Source organism: Ptychodera flava, unplaced genomic scaffold, assembly GCF_041260155.1.
Source record: "Ptychodera flava strain L36383 unplaced genomic scaffold, AS_Pfla_20210202 Scaffold_30__1_contigs__length_3116999_pilon, whole genome shotgun sequence".
Classification (NCBI taxonomy): Eukaryota; Metazoa; Hemichordata; class Enteropneusta; family Ptychoderidae; genus Ptychodera; species Ptychodera flava.
This window is the reverse complement of record NW_027248352.1, coordinates 2,918,743-2,937,763: the sequence shown is the minus strand read 5'-3', so window position 1 is coordinate 2,937,763 and position 19,021 is coordinate 2,918,743. Positions and strand designations below refer to the sequence as shown.

At 36.8% G+C, this 19,021-nt stretch overlaps 1 protein-coding gene across 1 annotated transcript in view; it reads right to left on the bottom strand.

Moving 5' to 3' along the window:
• LOC139127321 (FAST kinase domain-containing protein 1, mitochondrial-like) overlaps positions 1–19,021 on the bottom strand; it is a 119,844-nt gene that overhangs the window by 16,991 nt on the left and 83,832 nt on the right. The gene's annotated exons all lie outside the window — the stretch shown is intronic.

Below are 19,021 nucleotides of genomic sequence, written 5' to 3'. Positions count from 1 at the left end.
TATTGTACTTGATTAGAAAATGATGGTTAAAGGTGTATATTATGTGTGCAAGAAATTTGTTTTGGAATGAAAATGATCATGCACTATACACGGGATTCTATGATGAAACTAATTTTCCCTACACAAACAAGCCAAATCTGTGCATTTATAGACGTTTGATAATAGATATGTGTGCACAAAAAATGTATTTTGGAAATTCACCGAAATGTTGGTTCACTATACATGTCGTCTATGAGGAAACTATGAATATTTTTAACAATACAAAACTAGCTAAATTTGTATATCTATAGATATTTGATAACTCATTTTGAAGAACTTAGTAAGACTAGGATGGTTAAAAGTTGATATGTGTACAAGAAATTAGATTTTGGAATTTCACCAAAATGTGGTCTTTGGGGAAGCTATGAATAATGTTTTTTTCAGTACAAAAATAGGTAAATTTGTGTAGTCTCGATTATTCATATTAATGTACTGATTAGATCAGGTTGTTACACATGGGTGTGTATGCAAAAAGTTGTATTTTAGAATTTCACCAAAATGTTGATTCACTGTACATGGTTATCTATGAGGAAATTATGAATAATATTTTTCCAAACAAAACTTGCTAAATCTATGTATTTATGGACATTTGATAATTCATTTTAAAGTACTTAGTCAGACTAGGATGGTGAAAAGTTGATATTTGTACAAGAATTTGGATTTTGCAATTTCGCCAAAATGTTGATTAACTATACCTTGGAGTCTATGAGTAAACTATGAATACAATGCCAAACTAACTTAATCTGTGCTTTTATCAGTGTTTCACAATTAATATAAATGTACTTGATTCAAAAAGGGTATTTGGTAGTTCGGATGTGGACAACTATTATGATGTTGGAATTTCACCTAAAAGTATAATTTCATTTTTCATGGTAATAGTAGTCTACGGGGAGCTGTCAAATATTTTCCCTGACGTAACTTGCTATATCTCTTTGTCAGTAATATGCATTGTTCATAGCCCTCAGTGAGCTCGATTTACAATACGACAAGCCTCAGAGTTACTAAGGTAAAATGTTAATGTGACACATAATTATACTTTTGTTCAGATATAAGCTTGCAATTAACGATTTCAGAGAATGAAATTACGCAGCGAATCATTTTTATCTCCCAGATTTTCCGAACACTAAAACTGCTTTTTGACGGGACGGATACCTATGAAATTAAGTGATCCCCCTCTGCCCTCTTTGAAAAATACATGACTCCCCCCTTTGCAGTTTTCAAATTCAAGGTGTCCCCCCCCCGGATTTTGCCGGCCCTACCCCGCGGTAATAACTTACGGCTCCCTTAATTTATTTGAAAATGTTTGAGGCTGGAGGAGCACATATTGAACGTTAGGTTTAAAGCGTCGACGAGGACAGCAGCTAATATCTTAATTGCCAAAAAGACGCCCCTGGTGAAGCCTGAACTAAGGAATATGGGTATGGCATAGCTTACTTTGCGAATTCCCTTAATTTGTCAAACCAGTGTTTTTACTGTTGAGATTTTCACTTTCTTGCCTGAATATATAATTTTGTGTAATTAAGCCTGTATAGTGAAGACATTCACTAGGATTGCCAGGGGAATTTGAACATACAGTGGGAGACCGCGATAAAGGTCGGGGGATGGGGAGTGGAAAAGTGGAGAAATCGCTGTCTACAATCGTACAATCTGCTTTAGACGAGGTAGCACTGTTGGAAAATGACGTAGGACACCCGAAGGGGAAAGGCAAGAAGGGTGTGTTAATCCTTTCTCATCAGAAATTTGAGAAATTGATGTGTGCAATGGTGCAATTTGGTGCTATCTGAAAGAGTTTCAATTAAGTTTTCTCCAGTTTAGAGTGTTTGAAAATGACATTGACCACTGATATGTTATTGCATTGTTTTCATGATCAATGACAATTTATTTTTAAATGATGATACATTTTGTACCTGGTCAAATAATTCTCAATTTGCATGAGATTGCAGATAAAAGAATTTGCAGGAAAAGCCAAATAATATAAATTAGCATCAAATCATCAAAAACCTTTTAGATACTACTGAACATCAAATAAAGCACTATACAAGTGTAAATCTCATTTAGCTTCAATATCACTGTATAGTCACGATGTAACTTTAACATATTCATTATGCACAGTCACTATTTATCTAACACGATCTGGAGTTTTAGAATTCGTTGATAGCTTATCGTGTCGCGCTGGTAGTTAGGGGAATTGCCATAAACAAGATCACGCCATGGAATATACCGTACTTGATTGTTCTCATTCAGCTTTATTATTAATAATTAATTTAAAGTATGACGCTATTTCGTATCTCCCACTCGTACGATCTCGAATCAACCTTCACACGCCTCGGTCGCGTGAGGGTCGCCAACGAAGGGAGTTACAATTGTTGCTGATCCAGAAAATTTATGTCATCCAGACACCATAAATTCATAAAAGATTTTTCTGTTCAGCCTGTATAAATAGTTGATACAATCAAATCAGTTGACCTGATGTTTTACAGAGGATATTTTTATAGGATTAGTAAAAACAAGAACGCTTGAACGCGAAGTTAAACATCTGCCATGTCATCGACCAGATGTCCGAGTTGTTATAAACAGATGATAGCACTTATATGAGTCATCTTTGATTGATTATCATGCTCGCATTTCGGCCGTCGCCAAATATACAAATCTTCTCATGCCAAATCAAGCAGAGATAGCTGGCTCATGCTTCGCAATCGATTGCCCGACTCTACTGTGTACAAAGGCCAAATCTCTGTCAATAACGCCACTTTATCTGTTAAGTAAATATGGTGTTTTTTTTTTTTGTTTTTTGGTTGTTTCTTTTTGTTTTGTTTTTTTTTGTGTGTGTACGGCAGTCTCATTGTTTGGAAAGTATCTGACCTACATATCATGACACCAACCAATACATGACTTTCTGACAGGCAATGTGGACGTAATGCAGCGCTGAGACGCATAGCGGACTTGTGTAAAGCGTGACCGCTGGCCGCATTTCGTCTGCGATAATCTTGTATCATTTGCAAAATCGTACATTCTTATGAACAATATAACCTGAAGTGGACCAACTATTATCATTTCGTTCAATATTTGTTTGCAGATTTGAGATTTTGCAGCCGGGGAAATGACCTCGCAAGCCGAACAAAATTCCTATAGTCTTCTACGAAGAAGTTCCATTTCAAATGTCAGTAATAAAATGTTGATGAAAATATGCCTAACCCATGATACGAAAATCATATTGAAACAAAGCACACAGACACACACACAAACACACACACACACACACACACACACACACGGACAGACAGTAGTCCAGTCAAAATAGGGTTAGACCCACCACAAATTGCAACAGAATTTTTTTCTTCAGATGCATTTCAGAGAGGTACCCAGAACAACATATTAAAAGTTTACTCGAATCCACCTTGGGGAATATGACTAATTTGCATAAATCAATATGGCGGCCAACCATCTGACAAAATAACATAATTGGCCATATATCACATGTTAGACAAGCTATTTCAGTGATTTCAAAAGTCTGGCACTAGTAATTTCGCTCAGGGAATCATTTTGGAGGTATAATGTTTCATATAGGCACTTCATTAATTTGCATAATTCCAATATGGCGGCCAACGTTCCCACAAAAGACATTTTCGGTCATGTACCACGTATTAAACAAGCTATTTTAGTGATTTTTAAAGTTAAAAGTATATTTCTTAGGCATAGACAAAGATTTTCGAGATGAAACGATTTGCATAGGTGATTTTGTTAATTTGCATAATCCAATATGGTGGCCAACATTCCTACAAAGGACATTGTCGGTCATATACCTCGCATTAAACAAGCTATTTCAGTGATTTTAAACTTTTAATATTTTCTAGGGTATGAAGAAACGTTTTTCGTGGGTCAATTTTACAAAGACCCTTTGATAATTTGCATAAATTAAATATGGCTGCCATATTAATGCCCCCTGGCATATAGCTTCTAATATAATAAGGGTTTGGTATAGTTTTTAGCACAAGGAAACTATCAAGAAGAAACTGTTAAGTCCTTGGACATTCATTTATAGAATTGTGATTTTTCTATCTATGACGACTGTTAATAATTGTTAGTCTGAATATAACATTGGATTCATCTGTGTACAGCATTTTCGTAATTTGTATGGGTGTTTAACACTGTACAGTGGCAAAACATGTAATCTGTAATGTTTACTTGTAAAAAAGACGTGCTCAAAATCTTTAGTTTTGAATTTAGACTGAACCCCTTCTTATGGATGGATACATCTTTATAAGATCCCCTAGATGATAGGCATGGATTCATCACACACACACACAGGAAAAATACAATAAACACAACAAAGCTAAAAAACAGGAAAACTGATATGACAAAATAAAAATTCCATAATACACACAAATTGAAACCGCACTATTGCAAACAATGTCAGATTCAAAAAAACTTTATGGACACAAAAACTCAAAAAAATCTGAAAACTGCATGCTTTAGCAAAGCCTTACGATTAATCCAAAGACAGAATCCAACTATTACACAATACAAACAAGTACATCTTAAGTCACTTTTTCCAAGTGTCATATTTCCAGATGTACATGTTTGTATCGTATAACAGTTGGGCTGATGAGTTGTTAGAATTAATTTTAAGCCTTTGTTAGCATGCAATTTTCAATTTTTGTGAGTTCGTGTGTTGATCAAGTTTTTAAGAGTCTGACATTGTTTGCATCAGCGCTAAGTTTTAATTTATCTGTATCGTGGTATGTGTTATTTTGGTCACACTATTTTATTTTCCTGTGTTTTTATTATCTTTGTTGTATTTATTGTATTTTGCTGTTATATGTGATGACTTCTTGCCTATCATCTAGGGGGATGTACCAAAGACGCACTCGTCCATAAGGAGGGTGTTCAGTCTAAATTATAAACCAAAGATTTTGTTTACGACTTTTTTAAAACAGTAAACATTAAAGATTACATGTTTTTACACTGTAGAGTATAAGACACCAATAAATACAAAATGCCGTACACAGATAAATCCAATGTAACATTCAGAAAAAGATTATTATGAGACGACTAACAATCATTAACGGTAGTCATATTTAGAAAAAAATCACAAAATAATTAAAATTTCATGACTTTCTTACATCTCAAAAGTCAACGCACATCAACATATACGTATTTTAATCCGTTCGAAAGTCGTATATGTCAGTCTATCAAATTTGCTTTAACATTCTTTTCAAAGTACAATATATTTTTCGGATTTTTTTAACGTATTCAGGTATCACGACACCTATTAAAATAAACTTTTATTCGTAAATGGATCGTTATTGTAAGTAAATTTATAGTATATATTTCCATAGATTTACAAATAAATGTTCAAGGACTTAAGATGGAGGTGCACGTTTCCAACACAGTTTTTTCCAAAGGAATATTTCTCTTCTAAGATGACAAGGACACCTATAGAAACTATTTTGTGAAATGTAATATTTCACTTCAAACAAGAGTATATCCTCATTCTAAAATGGCACGGGCTGAAAGACTGGCACTCAAAAAAGTGCTTAAAAGCATGGTTAGCAAAATAAAAATGCCTCTAATTCAAAATGTAAGAATTTTATTGCAAATAAAAAAATAGTTTTGTGATATAGCATTCAAAAAACATAAAGTGAAAATTTCAGAAAATTTGACCCAGCCAGACTAGAGTTATATTCTTTGGAAATCTTGTAATTGGGATAAAAGGGAAGCAGGAAATCGGGTGATTTGCATAATTTGCGTAATATAACCCTTTCTATATCAGCTTACGACTGCTTGTAAAGCTAAAAGGTGAACCTAACTAAATTTTATTCTTGGGTTAACAAATTAATCAAATTGGACGAATAGTTAAAAAAAATTATTTTGAGCAAAATACACTGCGTTGGGTGCAGTGCCCTCTAACAGTTTTTTTCTTGATATTTCTGTTGCTAAAAACTCTACCAAACCTTATCTATATTAGAAGCTATTTGGGCATTAACTTGGCAGCCATATTTAATTTCTGAAAATTATCAAAGTGTCTTTTAAAAACATTGAACCGCAAAAGAAGTTTCTTCATGCTCAAGAAATATATTTAAACTTCGAAATGGCTGATATAGATTGTTCAATGACGAAAATGTCTTTTGTAGGTATATTGGCCGCCCTATTGGATTTATGCAAATTAACAAAGTGCCAAGGCAAATCATTGAACCTAAAAAATCATTTGTCCATGCCAAGAAATATACTTTTAACTTTGATATCACAGAACTGGCTTGTTTAAACCTTTGACTGCTGTAATTTTTACATCAAAATTTTAATGCAATATTTTACCAATTTCTGTGAACTTTTCTTTACGTTTTTTTTCATAATTTTGGACCAAATGGATATCATTTTTTATCAGCTACTTTTTTATCAAAATTTTTGGCAAAAAGCAGAAAAATTGACTGTGGTACATTTATAAATTGACAAAAATAGACTTTGGCGCCCAAAGGGTTAATACATGGTATTTAAGAGAAAATTTCTTTTGTAGGAACGTTGGCAACCATATTGGATTTATGCAAATTGACAAATACCTATGCAAATCATTGCATCTCGAAAAGTGTTTGTCCATGCCAAAGAAATACCTTTAATGAAATCTATACATAAAGCCTAAGAAATATACTTTTAACTTTAAAATCACTGAAATAGCTTGTTTAATACGTGGTATATGACCGAAAATGTCTTTTGTAGGAATGTTGGCCGCCATATTGGAATTATGCAAATTAATGAAGTGCCTATATGAAACATTATACCTCCAAAATGATTCCCTGAGCCAAATAACTAGTGTCAGACTTTGAAATCACTGAAATAGCTTGTCTAACATGTGATATATGGCCAATTATGTTATTTTGTCAGATGGTTGGCCGCCATATTTGATTTATGCAAATTAGTCATATTTCCCCAAGGTGGATTCGAGTAAACTTTTAATATGTTGTTCTGGGTACCTCTCTGAAATGCATTCTGAAGAAAAAATTTCTGTTGCAATTTGTGGTGGGTTAGGTGCCAAAATCTCGTAGATTGACTGGACTACAGACAGACATCGCAATGATATTAGCACACGTATAAACACGTGAGCAAACAAGATCAGGCCAGAGAGCAACACATGGAAGACAAGGAGACTTGACAAATTATCGGGAATCTTTGAATTTGACATATGAGAATAATCAAATATTAAAGAAAAAGATTTGGTCACCATGCTTAATTTTCTCAAATTCTGACCGTAAAATAATGTAAAAGCAAAACTTTGAACAGTAAAGACTAATTGAAAAAGTATGTGGGTAAATGGAATCATTTCTTTCTAACCAAATTTTCCATTATTTCACCCAAAATCTCAGAGATTAAAATATTTATTTGATTGAATACTTTAGCTTACCAGTATTGTCAATTTTGTATGGCATCTAATCCATATGTGTCTTGAAACAAGTTTTGGTGGTACACTGTGCTCGGTTTTTTACAATATGGCAATTAGCTAGAGCTCACAATTTACCTACTTTCGCATGACCGTCATTCTGTGTTCTCTTCGGCAAGAGCAATCGACCTGACCAGAGCTGGTTTTACTCAAGTTGGCTTTGACTAATAAATCCAAAAAAATCACTGATGCTTTTAAATATAAATCAATTTATGAACTTGCCAAAGGAATATGATTTACAAAGTGCTAACAACAAATCGTGTTGAACAACAGCGAGCGGAAAGGTTCAATATACGTAATTATTCATTTCTACGGGCACATCCTTTACAAATATGCGCACTTGTGATAGTTGGGGGACTTGAAAAAATTTGATCATAAAGAGGGGGTGGCATTTGAATTTTTACTGGGGAATCTGAAAAGAAATTAAATCGCGATTCCTCCACCACCCCCCCCCCCCCCATCGTTATTTTGTGGACGCAGTCTACCGTTTGCTGGTACTGTCGCGTTCGTTGTCATTGAAATCTTCACCATAATTAATTAACCTATTACACTATCTCTCATCTGCACGCCTTGGCCACGGGAGGTACGCTTCGATATAAAATCTGTACAGGGAAGGGCGTTACACTCTCCCACCTTTTTAATAACCAGTATCCTCATTGGTCAAAACGATAACGGAGTATGGCGATAGCTGACAATTGCAATCAACTTAAAATAATAGAAAAGTCATATTAAAATCAAATATACGCAGTGTGGTTAAATATGCATAAATCACATATTTTACAAGTTAGCATAAAGTGTCATCATTTGTGTACCTAGAAAATTACAGACGAACATTAAAGCATCTAAAATACTTACAGAAATACTAAGAAAATCACTAAATATACATTAAATTACAAATTCAATGTTCAACCATTCTACATATAATACAGGAAAATCGACTAAAATCATCTGAAGATTGTGTCATGTATAAATGATAAATTCAGATCTCAGAATCCTATTTTAGTATTGATTCAGAATACTCCGGATTTCACACCAAATTGTTACGCTCGTGATTAGGGGAATTACGAGTTGATGTACCAGTCATGATCGTAATGCTTTCAGTAACTGAAGCTGACTCAGCAAGATGTAGAATGTAACACAACCGTATAATTTATTACAATATGGTGACCCTATCCTTCACCGTCAAGGGTCTGATATCTAAACACCTAGTCTAATGTAATTAGTGATATTACTCCAAAATTACAGCATTACATGTGATGAAACTTGCTACAGACATTGATCTGATAAATATTTAATTGTACTGAGAAGCATTTGGCGTGTCAAGTTAATAATAAGCGCATTTACATATTAAATACAGTTTTGTAATTAGTGATTCAACTCTGAGAATACTGTGCAAAAGTTGATGAAACCTGCTACATATTATGATATAACAGGTACCTGATGTTCTTATTACACGCCTCACACGGTTGTCGATTATATTGGTATGATTGGGTTTATTGACAGAAATATTGATCAACATAATGCAATTATTCCACGTCAGATATAGTTACTCTGGCAGTAGATCGTATACACGTCAAGTCTTATCAGTAGTTTGTCTGCCACTCCGCATCGTGTGCTCAATTGAACGCTGTCTGAACAATGTCTGTCTTTGTACTTGTGTTTTGGTTAGTGATTATCCTGAGGTCTGCAAATAATACGTAACATCTCCTTGCTCGTTATTTTATTATCACTGTAAAAAGAGACAGGTCAATGGTACAATAGTTTTACACAACTTCATAACAGTAAAAAAGTATGCAGAAATTCATATCGTACTGTATTATTTCATGCGTCTAGTAGTGTCTGATAAATGTCAATACATGTCGAGTCATCAGCAGTCAATTTCAATGCTTGATAACTAAGTTTGTAATTTTGTCAAACTCAAACTCTGTAAGTTTACAAGTCATTCCTGCCATTCAGGGGTCACATTAGCAATTCAAGTTGTTGTGTTAAGTAAATGCTAAAATTTCTAGTCTTTTTACTGGATATTCAACATTCTGTGAAGCGTACTACTATCCATGAACCTGATGTAAAACACGTGAGCATATTCAGTTCATATCTTGTTTGTAAGTATGTTTCATTGTCATGAGAGTCATAGGACCCAAACTCTTTTTCAACTACCATGTACATCAAAGTCAGAGCTATCTCTGTCAGTGCTAAGGTATGCAGCAGTAACAGTGACACTGCAGTAGCGGACCAGTATCTGATAGTGACACTGCCCGTTGGTGGTAGTTGTATTAACTTTAATAATTTTGGCAATATTTTTGTTCAGTTTACACAACTGTGATCTTGTTTTACTCCCTAAAAAAGCACTACACATGTCTACCTCTCATTCGGGCTAAATATTACTGTATAGTCACGATGTAACTTTAATATCTTCATTATGGACAGTCACTATTTATCTGTCACGATCTGGAGTTTAGAGTTCGTTGACAGCTTATCGTATCGCGCTCGTAGTTAGGGGAATTACCACAAACAAGATCACACCATTGAATATCCCGTACTCGATTGTTCTCATTCAACTTTATTATTAATAATTAATTTAAAGTATGATGCTATCTCCTGTCTCCCACTCGCACGATCTTGAATCAACCTTCACACGCCTTGGTCACGTGAGGGACACCAAAGGAGGGCGTCACATTGGTTGCTGACCCTGAAACAGTTTATGTCGTATAGACACCATACATTCATAAAAGATTTTTTCTGTTCAGCCTGTATATACATATTTGATTAAATCAAATCAGTTGACTTTATGTGTAACAGAGGATATTTTTACATTAGAACACTTTCGTCAAAATTAGTAAAAAGTTAGACATCTACCATGTCATCGACCCGATGTCCGAGTTGTTATAAACAGATGATAGCACTTACATGAGTCATCTTTGATTGATGATCATGCTCGCATTTCGGCCGTCCCCAAATATATAGCAAACAGTTACACGTGGGATGGAAATCTGGCGATTTTCGTTTTAAATTTTATCCAAATTCATATGAATATACGATATCGTTTCATTACAGGCAGACTTTTACCAAGCCGTTAGCTACCTTTCTTTTCCCGAGATTTCCTTCTCATGCCAAAATCAAGCAATGATAGCTGTCACATGCCTCGCAATCGATTGCCCGACGCTACTGTGTACAAAGGCCAAATCACTGTCAATAACGCTACTTTATCTGTTAAGTAAATATGGTGTTTTTTGTTGTTTGTGTGTGTGTGTGTGTGTGTGTGTGTGTGTGTGTGTGTTAGACTTGGTTCAAGTCTGTGATTTGTGAATGTTTGAGTGGAGTGAACGCGGTGATTTGTGTTCTGTTTTCATTTGAAACGCGTGAGTGGAGTGGACGTGATGAGTGGGGTGAACGCTATACGGGGGCGTTTCACCCGGAATCCGATAGAAACTAACTCACTACTGCGCAGACTCAAAGGTAATGCGTTCAATGGCAGGGAAAACCTGGCCTGGACTGCCAAATTCCGAGTAGGTTGGTACGAAATTGGAGAAATGCAAGATAAATTATTATAAATGATTTCATTTTTTTAAAATTCACCGACTAGAACCAAGTCTATGTGTGTGTGTACGGCAGTCTCATTGTCTGGAAAGTATCTGACCTACATATCATGACACCAATCAATAGATGACTTTTTGGCAGGCTATGCTTACTCAATGCAGGGCTGCGACGCATAGCGGACTTGTGTAACGCGTGACCGCTGGCCGTCTTTCATGTGCGATCATCATGTATCATTTGCAAAATCGTACATTTTTGTAAACGATATAGGCTTAGGTGGACCAACTATTATCATTTCATTCATTATTTGTTTGCAGATTTGAGATTTTACAGCCGGGGAAATGACCTCGCCAGCTGTGAAATTACTTTCGATGCCATCTTCGAATGAAAAGTCCTAAAGTCTTCGACGGAGAAGTTCCATTTCAAATGTCAGTAATAAAAAGTTGATGAGAAAATATACCTTACCCTGAATACGGGAATCATATTGAAACAAAGGCGTTTTGGAAAGACTTAAAACGTAGACGGCTTCATGTTCCCAGCGTTGAGGTACACCAGACTAGGGACAATGAGTACAGCCATATGGGAGCAGATTAGACACATTGGGGGATCGAACATGATTGCCAGGGCCAGGGGTACAGTTGGAAGAGCGAGTATCGTGAGTAATTCACATTGAATCGACAGTCTGTTAATGTAGGCATTAGTTTCTTGATTTCTGCATTCCTTAATTCCGCCATTTCGCCATTTTCAAGTGGCAAAGAAAACCAAACAATCGCCAATATTTACTTTCTGCTTTTGTGCTAAAGCATTGATTAAATGGAGCTCAAGTTTTTTCTTATAAGACCTCAATTTAAGCCAGAGGCCTTGTGTGCGGCTAGCACTGCCTTGTTGACTAATACAATGATGACTGCTTGCACACACCTGCAGGACCGCTTGATAAGGCAAACAATCAATATTTAAACATGGAGCTCGAGTAGAATATAAAGACAATAAGGCATGTTTGGCATATAATATAGCTACTTGCTTTATGTTCAGGACAGGGGACTTCCAACTTTGTGATAGAAACTTTTGGACAATAGCAGGAATTTCATCAATCAGGGACTCCGAAAAAGAACTGTAACGTCCTTCCCTGTAGAGATTTTATCTCTAAGCGTCCCTCACGTCGCCGAGGCGTGTGAAGGTCATTGAGTCAGATCGTACGAGATGCAGATAAGAGATAGTGTGATAGTTTAATTAATTATTGGAGAATATTTCAATGAGAATGAGCGCGACAGAACCAGCCAACATTAGGCTGCGTTGACAAATGACGATTGGGGGGGGGGGCATGAGGAATCGCGATTGAATTGTTTTTTCAGATCCCCCAGAAAAATTTCAAATGCCACCCCCTCTTAATGATCAAAATTTTTCAAGTCCCCAACTATCACGAGTGCGCATATTTGTAAAGGATGTGCCCGTAGAAAAGAATAATTACGTATTGAACCATTCCGCTCGCTGGTGTTCAACACTGTTTGTTGTTAGCAATTTGTAAATCATATTCCTAAGGCAACTTCATAAATTGATTCATATTTAAACGCATCAGTGAACTTTTTGGATTTATCGGTCAAAGCCAACTTGAGTAAATCCAGCTCTGGTTAGGTAAATTCTCCTGCCGAAGAGCACACAGAATGACGGTCATGAGAAAGTAGGCAAACTGTGAGTTCTGGCTAATTGCCATATTGTCAAAAACCGGACACAATGACACAGCGAAAATTTGTTTCAAGACACATATGAATTAGATGCCACATAAAATTAACAATACAGGTAGGCTTAAATATTCCATTAAATAAATTTTTTAATCTCTGGGTGTAATAATGGAAAATTTGGTTAAAAAATGAATGATTCCATTTAGCCACATACTTTTGAATTTAGTCTTTACTTTTCAAAGTTTTGCTTTTATATTATTTTATTAAGAGAATTCGAGAAAATCAAGCATGGTGACCCAATCTTTTTTCTTAAATATTTGATTATTCTCATATGCCCCAATTCAAAAATTCCCGAAAACTTTTCAAGTCTCCTGGTCTTCCATGTGTTGCTCTCTGGCCTGATCGTGTTTTCAAGTACGTTTCATTGTCATGCAAGTCATTGGACCCAAACTCTTCTTCAACTACCATGTACATCAAAGTCAGAGCTATCTCTGTTACTGCTCAGGTATGAAGTAACAGCGACACTGCAGTAGCAGGCCAGTATCTGATAGTGACACTGCCCATCGGTAGTAGCTGTATTAACCTTAATAATTTTGGCAATATTTTTGTTCAGTTTACACAACTGTGATCTTGTTTTACTCCCTACAGCATGTTGAAGTGTCCAGTATTCAGCTTGCTATCACAGCCTGTGTATGTGCATGTACCATGCATTTGTATCACTGACATCTGATTGTCAAGTCTAGACTCTAATTAAATTATCACCTAATAAATATTTATCAATTTTGTCAACAAACTGAATATCGTCGCCTGTCTTTTCTCTGCAGCTGAATTACTAACTTACTGACAGGCCAAGGCGTTCAGCCCACGATTAACACAACAGCCTACCATCAGCGTGACGGTCTGCTAATATTTAGTCCTTCAATTTCTTATATGTTTTGAGTTATATGCCTACAGACTTGGAGCAAGTCTAATACATTGGTATTAGTTGCTGAAACAGTTTTTTACAACTGTTCCCAGCGATTTTAACCTTTCACATGTTAATGGTAGAGCATTTATTTCACGAACAGTAGCAATGCCTTCTGTATAAGTTTACTCATTAGCGAACATTTTCACAGTTTCGCCCTCGATACTCTATTCGAAGTCGCCTGTCTTTTAAAATTCGGTTCTGCATCTAGGCACACCATAGATGTGTGTATCTTCTTCTCAGACACATAGGCGTTTGCTGATTACCTTCCCTTTTCGATGGTCTTTTTGCACACATTGTTTACACAGAACGCATGGCATTTTTTACCTTACATAAACAACATTGTCTCTTTAAAGGGATGATATCTCTCCTCAGATTACATAGACTAATGCTATTGGTAGTGATTTAGATTACATCGCTACATTATTTAGCTTTATTTCGAACAGTGGGATATCTCACAATACATAAGTTCATTTGTTGCAGTAGTTGCTCTCTAAGTCGTGGCGAAATCTGGTAAAGTTTTATTCACATTTTGTACTTAATGTATTTCTCTTTCAGAGTTCTGTTAGTGTAATATGTACTTGTGGTCACTTGTTTTTTTATTCTCTTGCCATGCCTTCGGTAATCTGAAGTTTGTCTGCTGCTCTAGGCCGCATCTCTTTTACGGTATCCTACCCTGCTGTTTATGTAAGATAAAAACACCATGCGTACTGTGCACACAATGTGTGCATACCAGACATCGAAATAGGGAGTCATGCAGTAAAAGCATACATACACATACGTCTATGGTGAGCGTAGGCACAGAGAGAAATTTTAGAAAACAGGCAGCGACTGTGCTCTGTCTGTTTGTATAACCTGGATTACACGCAGTGATACGAAGAAGTGGAACAAGATTCGAATAAACAGTGGTAATCTCTCGTCTAGACAATGTGTACAAATGTGGCTGACGACTAACATTTTGAACCAATTTGGTCAATATGCACGTACATAATGCAGTTATTTGTATACCGTCTTGTAGAGCCCGATCTTTTGACCACAAAGTGCAACAGTCTCAAATCAACGAATTTTATAACACTGGACAAAATTCATTTTGTCACTAATGTCAGTTTCAATTAGTTTTACCTTGCACAATAAATTGCTAACAATTTTGAAAATCTCTGAAAAGTAACCATATTGTAAAAAACCCCTTAGGGCAAACTCTTAAACTTCGTGATTGAAGTTATGGCGCCCTCAACATTGTACTTTGAGTAGTGATATTGACAACTTTTGAAAGAGTCACGGGATGTGCACATCTCAGAGGCAGGTCGTCTATGTAGCCGACACGAACACGAAACGTCTGATACCGCTATCAAATAGTATGGAAAATAGTAAAGAATGAGGTACAAAATCACTATCAGTTTTAAGTTGCAGGTGGAATAAGTCTGTGACTTTGTATAAAATACTATAAAAAATAGTAGAAAGTGAGCAAACAGCTGAAAGTTAGTCGGGGAGACCTTAAACTTGTACACTACGCATATCAGTAGCATCTCATTGTCGGCTACACTGACTGTGTGCCAAAGTACGTGTACACGTGTAGGGCGCATATGGTAGCTACTTCTGACTGTTTACACAGAGTTAATTTTATCGTTACAAAAACTGGAGAATCACAATGTCGAAGATATCAGTAAAGACAAATGAAACATTTTCATAATAATGCTTTGCTATGCCTGGCAAGTGATTAAAAAAGTGATCAAAGCCACGTCATTTGCGATTATCAAAATTATGCTGGAAATATTTTTCTTTTATACCAGAAAAGTGCTGAGTTTTTTTTTTTATCTCAATACAGATACACAGACAAAACACACACCACACACACACACACACACACACACACACACACACACACACCACAAACGGATGCATGAAGCATCCATGCATACACATACACATATTAACTGACAGCAAATACTGCATCATATTGTCGTGATCTTTATAGCATACACTTTATGCTTTATTGAGCTGAAAAATCCCACAAAGAAAATTCACACAAAATGGAAGTTTTATTGTCTCATTAAAACGGTTGCAATGTGTATACCAGTTTTACCTGATAGTACAGCCATATATCGTAATTACAGATCAATATGTCTTTCCATTTGCTCAGTCTGATTGCAATCTGTTGTGTCGCCGGAATAATAAGACGTCAGGCGGGAATATACAGACTGAACTGCCTTTATTTGGGAGGCCTTCCGACCCCGCTGCTTGTCAACACAACAATACAGAAATAGACAAGAGCGCCCTCACAGGTCACTAACAGTAAGCGCTGGACACTACACCTCTCCTTTTCTTTAAAAGAAGATAAATTCACAAACATGAGATAATTTGGTTTCTCGGTCATGTTCATGCTGGATGTGATATTTCAAAGATGTGGTTCTATATTGTTCTACTGTTATATCTCACGACCACTTCACTAAAGTTCAGTTCAGTCCTTGAACACAGAAATTGAACAGTCAAATTTCAAACACAAAAAGTGCAAACAGATAGACTGGCCAAATAAATACAAACAAGCAAATAGGCCTATCAAGAATCTAACTCTGCTTTTGTTCCAAGCCAAATCAGAACAAGGGTGGACTATCTTGTTCTGAACAGATATCGGGATTATTCTGCCCCATACACAGAGGTATGTTTTGTTTTGTTTAAGATTTTAATTTAGACTACAAAATCTTTTAGATATGCTGGTGGCCTTCTATTGTGTCTCTGTGGATAGCATCTCTCTGCTGGAGGACTGCTTTCTGATTTTATGTCTTCCTGCATTTCCTGTTAAGGTTGTATCGGTTCATCAAGTCAGTCTGTTCAGCAGCTTCTGACTTTGTGATTTCTCTTTTTAGCAGCTTGAATTGAGATACATTCCTGGTGATAGTATGCATATCTCTGTGTGCTGTTACCATGGTACCTTTCTTGTTTACTACTTGGTATGGCTTTGTATCAAAAGGAGTGGACAGTTTTCCTTCCTTCCTCTGTTTAACAAGCACTGTGTCTCCTATTTTCATTTCTGACTTCCGTGCGTTAGTGCGTACATCACTGTAGAACTTTATCTTCTTTTTGGCTTCACTATCTGCTTTATGTACTTTCCTGTCTGTCATACGTTTTCTGACTTCAGGTAGTTTGATTCGTGGCATCCGTCTGTAGATCAGTGAAGAGGGTGGTACTTTGGTACTTGAATGTGGAGTCGCACGGTAGTTGCGTAGGAACTTGTATAGTTCTTGCTTCCGTGGGGATTGCCTTCAGCATGAGCAGTTTTCACAGTTTTCCCTAGTGACTTCATGAACGATTCCGCTTCACCGTTAGCGTTCGGCCAATATTGAGTTATCTTTCTGTGTTTGAAACCCATGTATTGACTGAAAGATTTAAACTCATGGCTCGTAAAAGGTCGGCCATTATCTGATTTAAGTTCTTGGGCTATACCAAGGGATGTAAATATCTTATCCAACTTGGGGATAACTGCTCGGGCAGACGTCGACTTGACAATTTCTACTTCAGGGCACCTGGAATACTCATCTATTACAACTAGTAAGTAATCTCCGGACGAAAAAAAGTCCGCAAAAGTCAAAATCATCTTTCAGCGAGGGTTCCTCAGGTAATTTTGTCATGCGTAATGGCTCAGAGTGGTTCTTACTGATCGATGCTTAACATGGAATGCAATTGGCTATGGCTACTTCGACTTGTCTATCAATGTTGGAAAATCATAGCTTTTCCCGTAAGAAACGTTTAGTTTTGACTATGCCTTGGTGGCCTTCATGCGCTAGTGATATGGCATAAGCTTGGAGACTTTCTGGGACGACAATTCTGGTGCCACGCAGAAATATGCCATGTTCAGATGTGACTGTCAGCTCTTTGTGCACCTTACTGAATGCAATTAAGGCTTCGCTGTTTACTTCATCAATGTGGTCTTTCGGGACATGTTTCCACATGCCACTTCTGATATATTCTGTTACCTTCTGTAGCGTCGGGTCAGCTTTGGTAGCTTCTTGGACTTTAAGTAAGGTCATGGCTTTTGGTACAGCGTTTTCAGTTACAAACTGTATGTATTCTTCTGATACTTTGGTGGCTCTGCTACTTGGTTCATCTTGCAATCTTGCTGGGTGTCTAGAGATATAATCTGCTGGATTATCTATGCCTGCTCTATACACTATCGTGTAATCATATGGCTGTAATCTTAAATTCTATCTGTCTATGCTAGCTGTTGGTTTGGACCGTGGATTGGAAAGTATTACCTCAAGAGGTTTATGATCAGTAATCATGGTGAAGCTGTTGCCATATAAATACAGGTAAAAATGCTCACAAGCCCATACAAGAGCAAGGGCTTCCTGCTCGGTTTGTGAGGAGCGTTGCTTAACTGGAGTGAGTGCTTTACTGGCATATGCTACAATACGCGCAGAACTTTCGAGTGTGTCTTTTTGAGTCAGTATGGCTCCCAAGTCAACTGGGCTTGCACATGCGACAAGCTCGGTTTGTTTTGATGGATCATAGTAATGCATGACTGTGTCGCTGCTTAACTCTCGTTTCAATGCATCCGATGCATTTTTGTGTGCTTCAATCCATTTCCACTTGGCACCTTTCTTTGTCAGTTCTTTGAGGGATGGGTTATTGTGGCAAAGTCTGGGATAAATCTTGAACAATAATTTGCCATTCCCACAGGCTCTTAACTTTACTCTGGTTTGTAGGGGACTTGCATTCTGTATCGCTAACACCTTTTTGGGCCAGGTGACACTCCATCTGCAGAGAAGATACTTCCTTAATATTCAAGCGAGCTTTTCTTGAATATACACTTTTCTGCATTCAGTGTAGACCGCTTTCAGGTGTTCATAGTGATTTTCTTCATCAGTACCTGTGACGATGATGTCACCATCAGTCTTTCTGACATCAAGTAAGCCTTGTAGAGCTTGCTCAATGTGAGTTTGGAACACTTCTGCTGCAGATGTCACACCAAAATTCAATCGCTTGTATCGTTTCAGACCAAGATGAGTCGAAAAAGTAGTTATATACCGGGACTCTGGTGCTAGCTCCAGCTGGTGGTATCCTGAATTTAAATCAAGCTTTGAAAACACCTTTGCACCATTTATGTCATATAAGATCTCATCTATGGTTGGTGTCGTGTGTCTTTCTCTTTTGATGGCTTGATCAGGTAACCTCATGTCAACGCAGATTCGTACTTTATCAGGATTTTTTGGTTTAGGTGCTGCTACAATTGGAGAAACCCAAGGGGTTGGTCCTTCCGCTGTGTCAATAATATCTAGTTCTTCTAGTTTTGTTTCTCTTCTTCCACTTTCTTTCTGATATGAAAGAGAACTCGTCGATGTGGTTGTGTAACTGGTTGTACACTGAAATCAATATGTA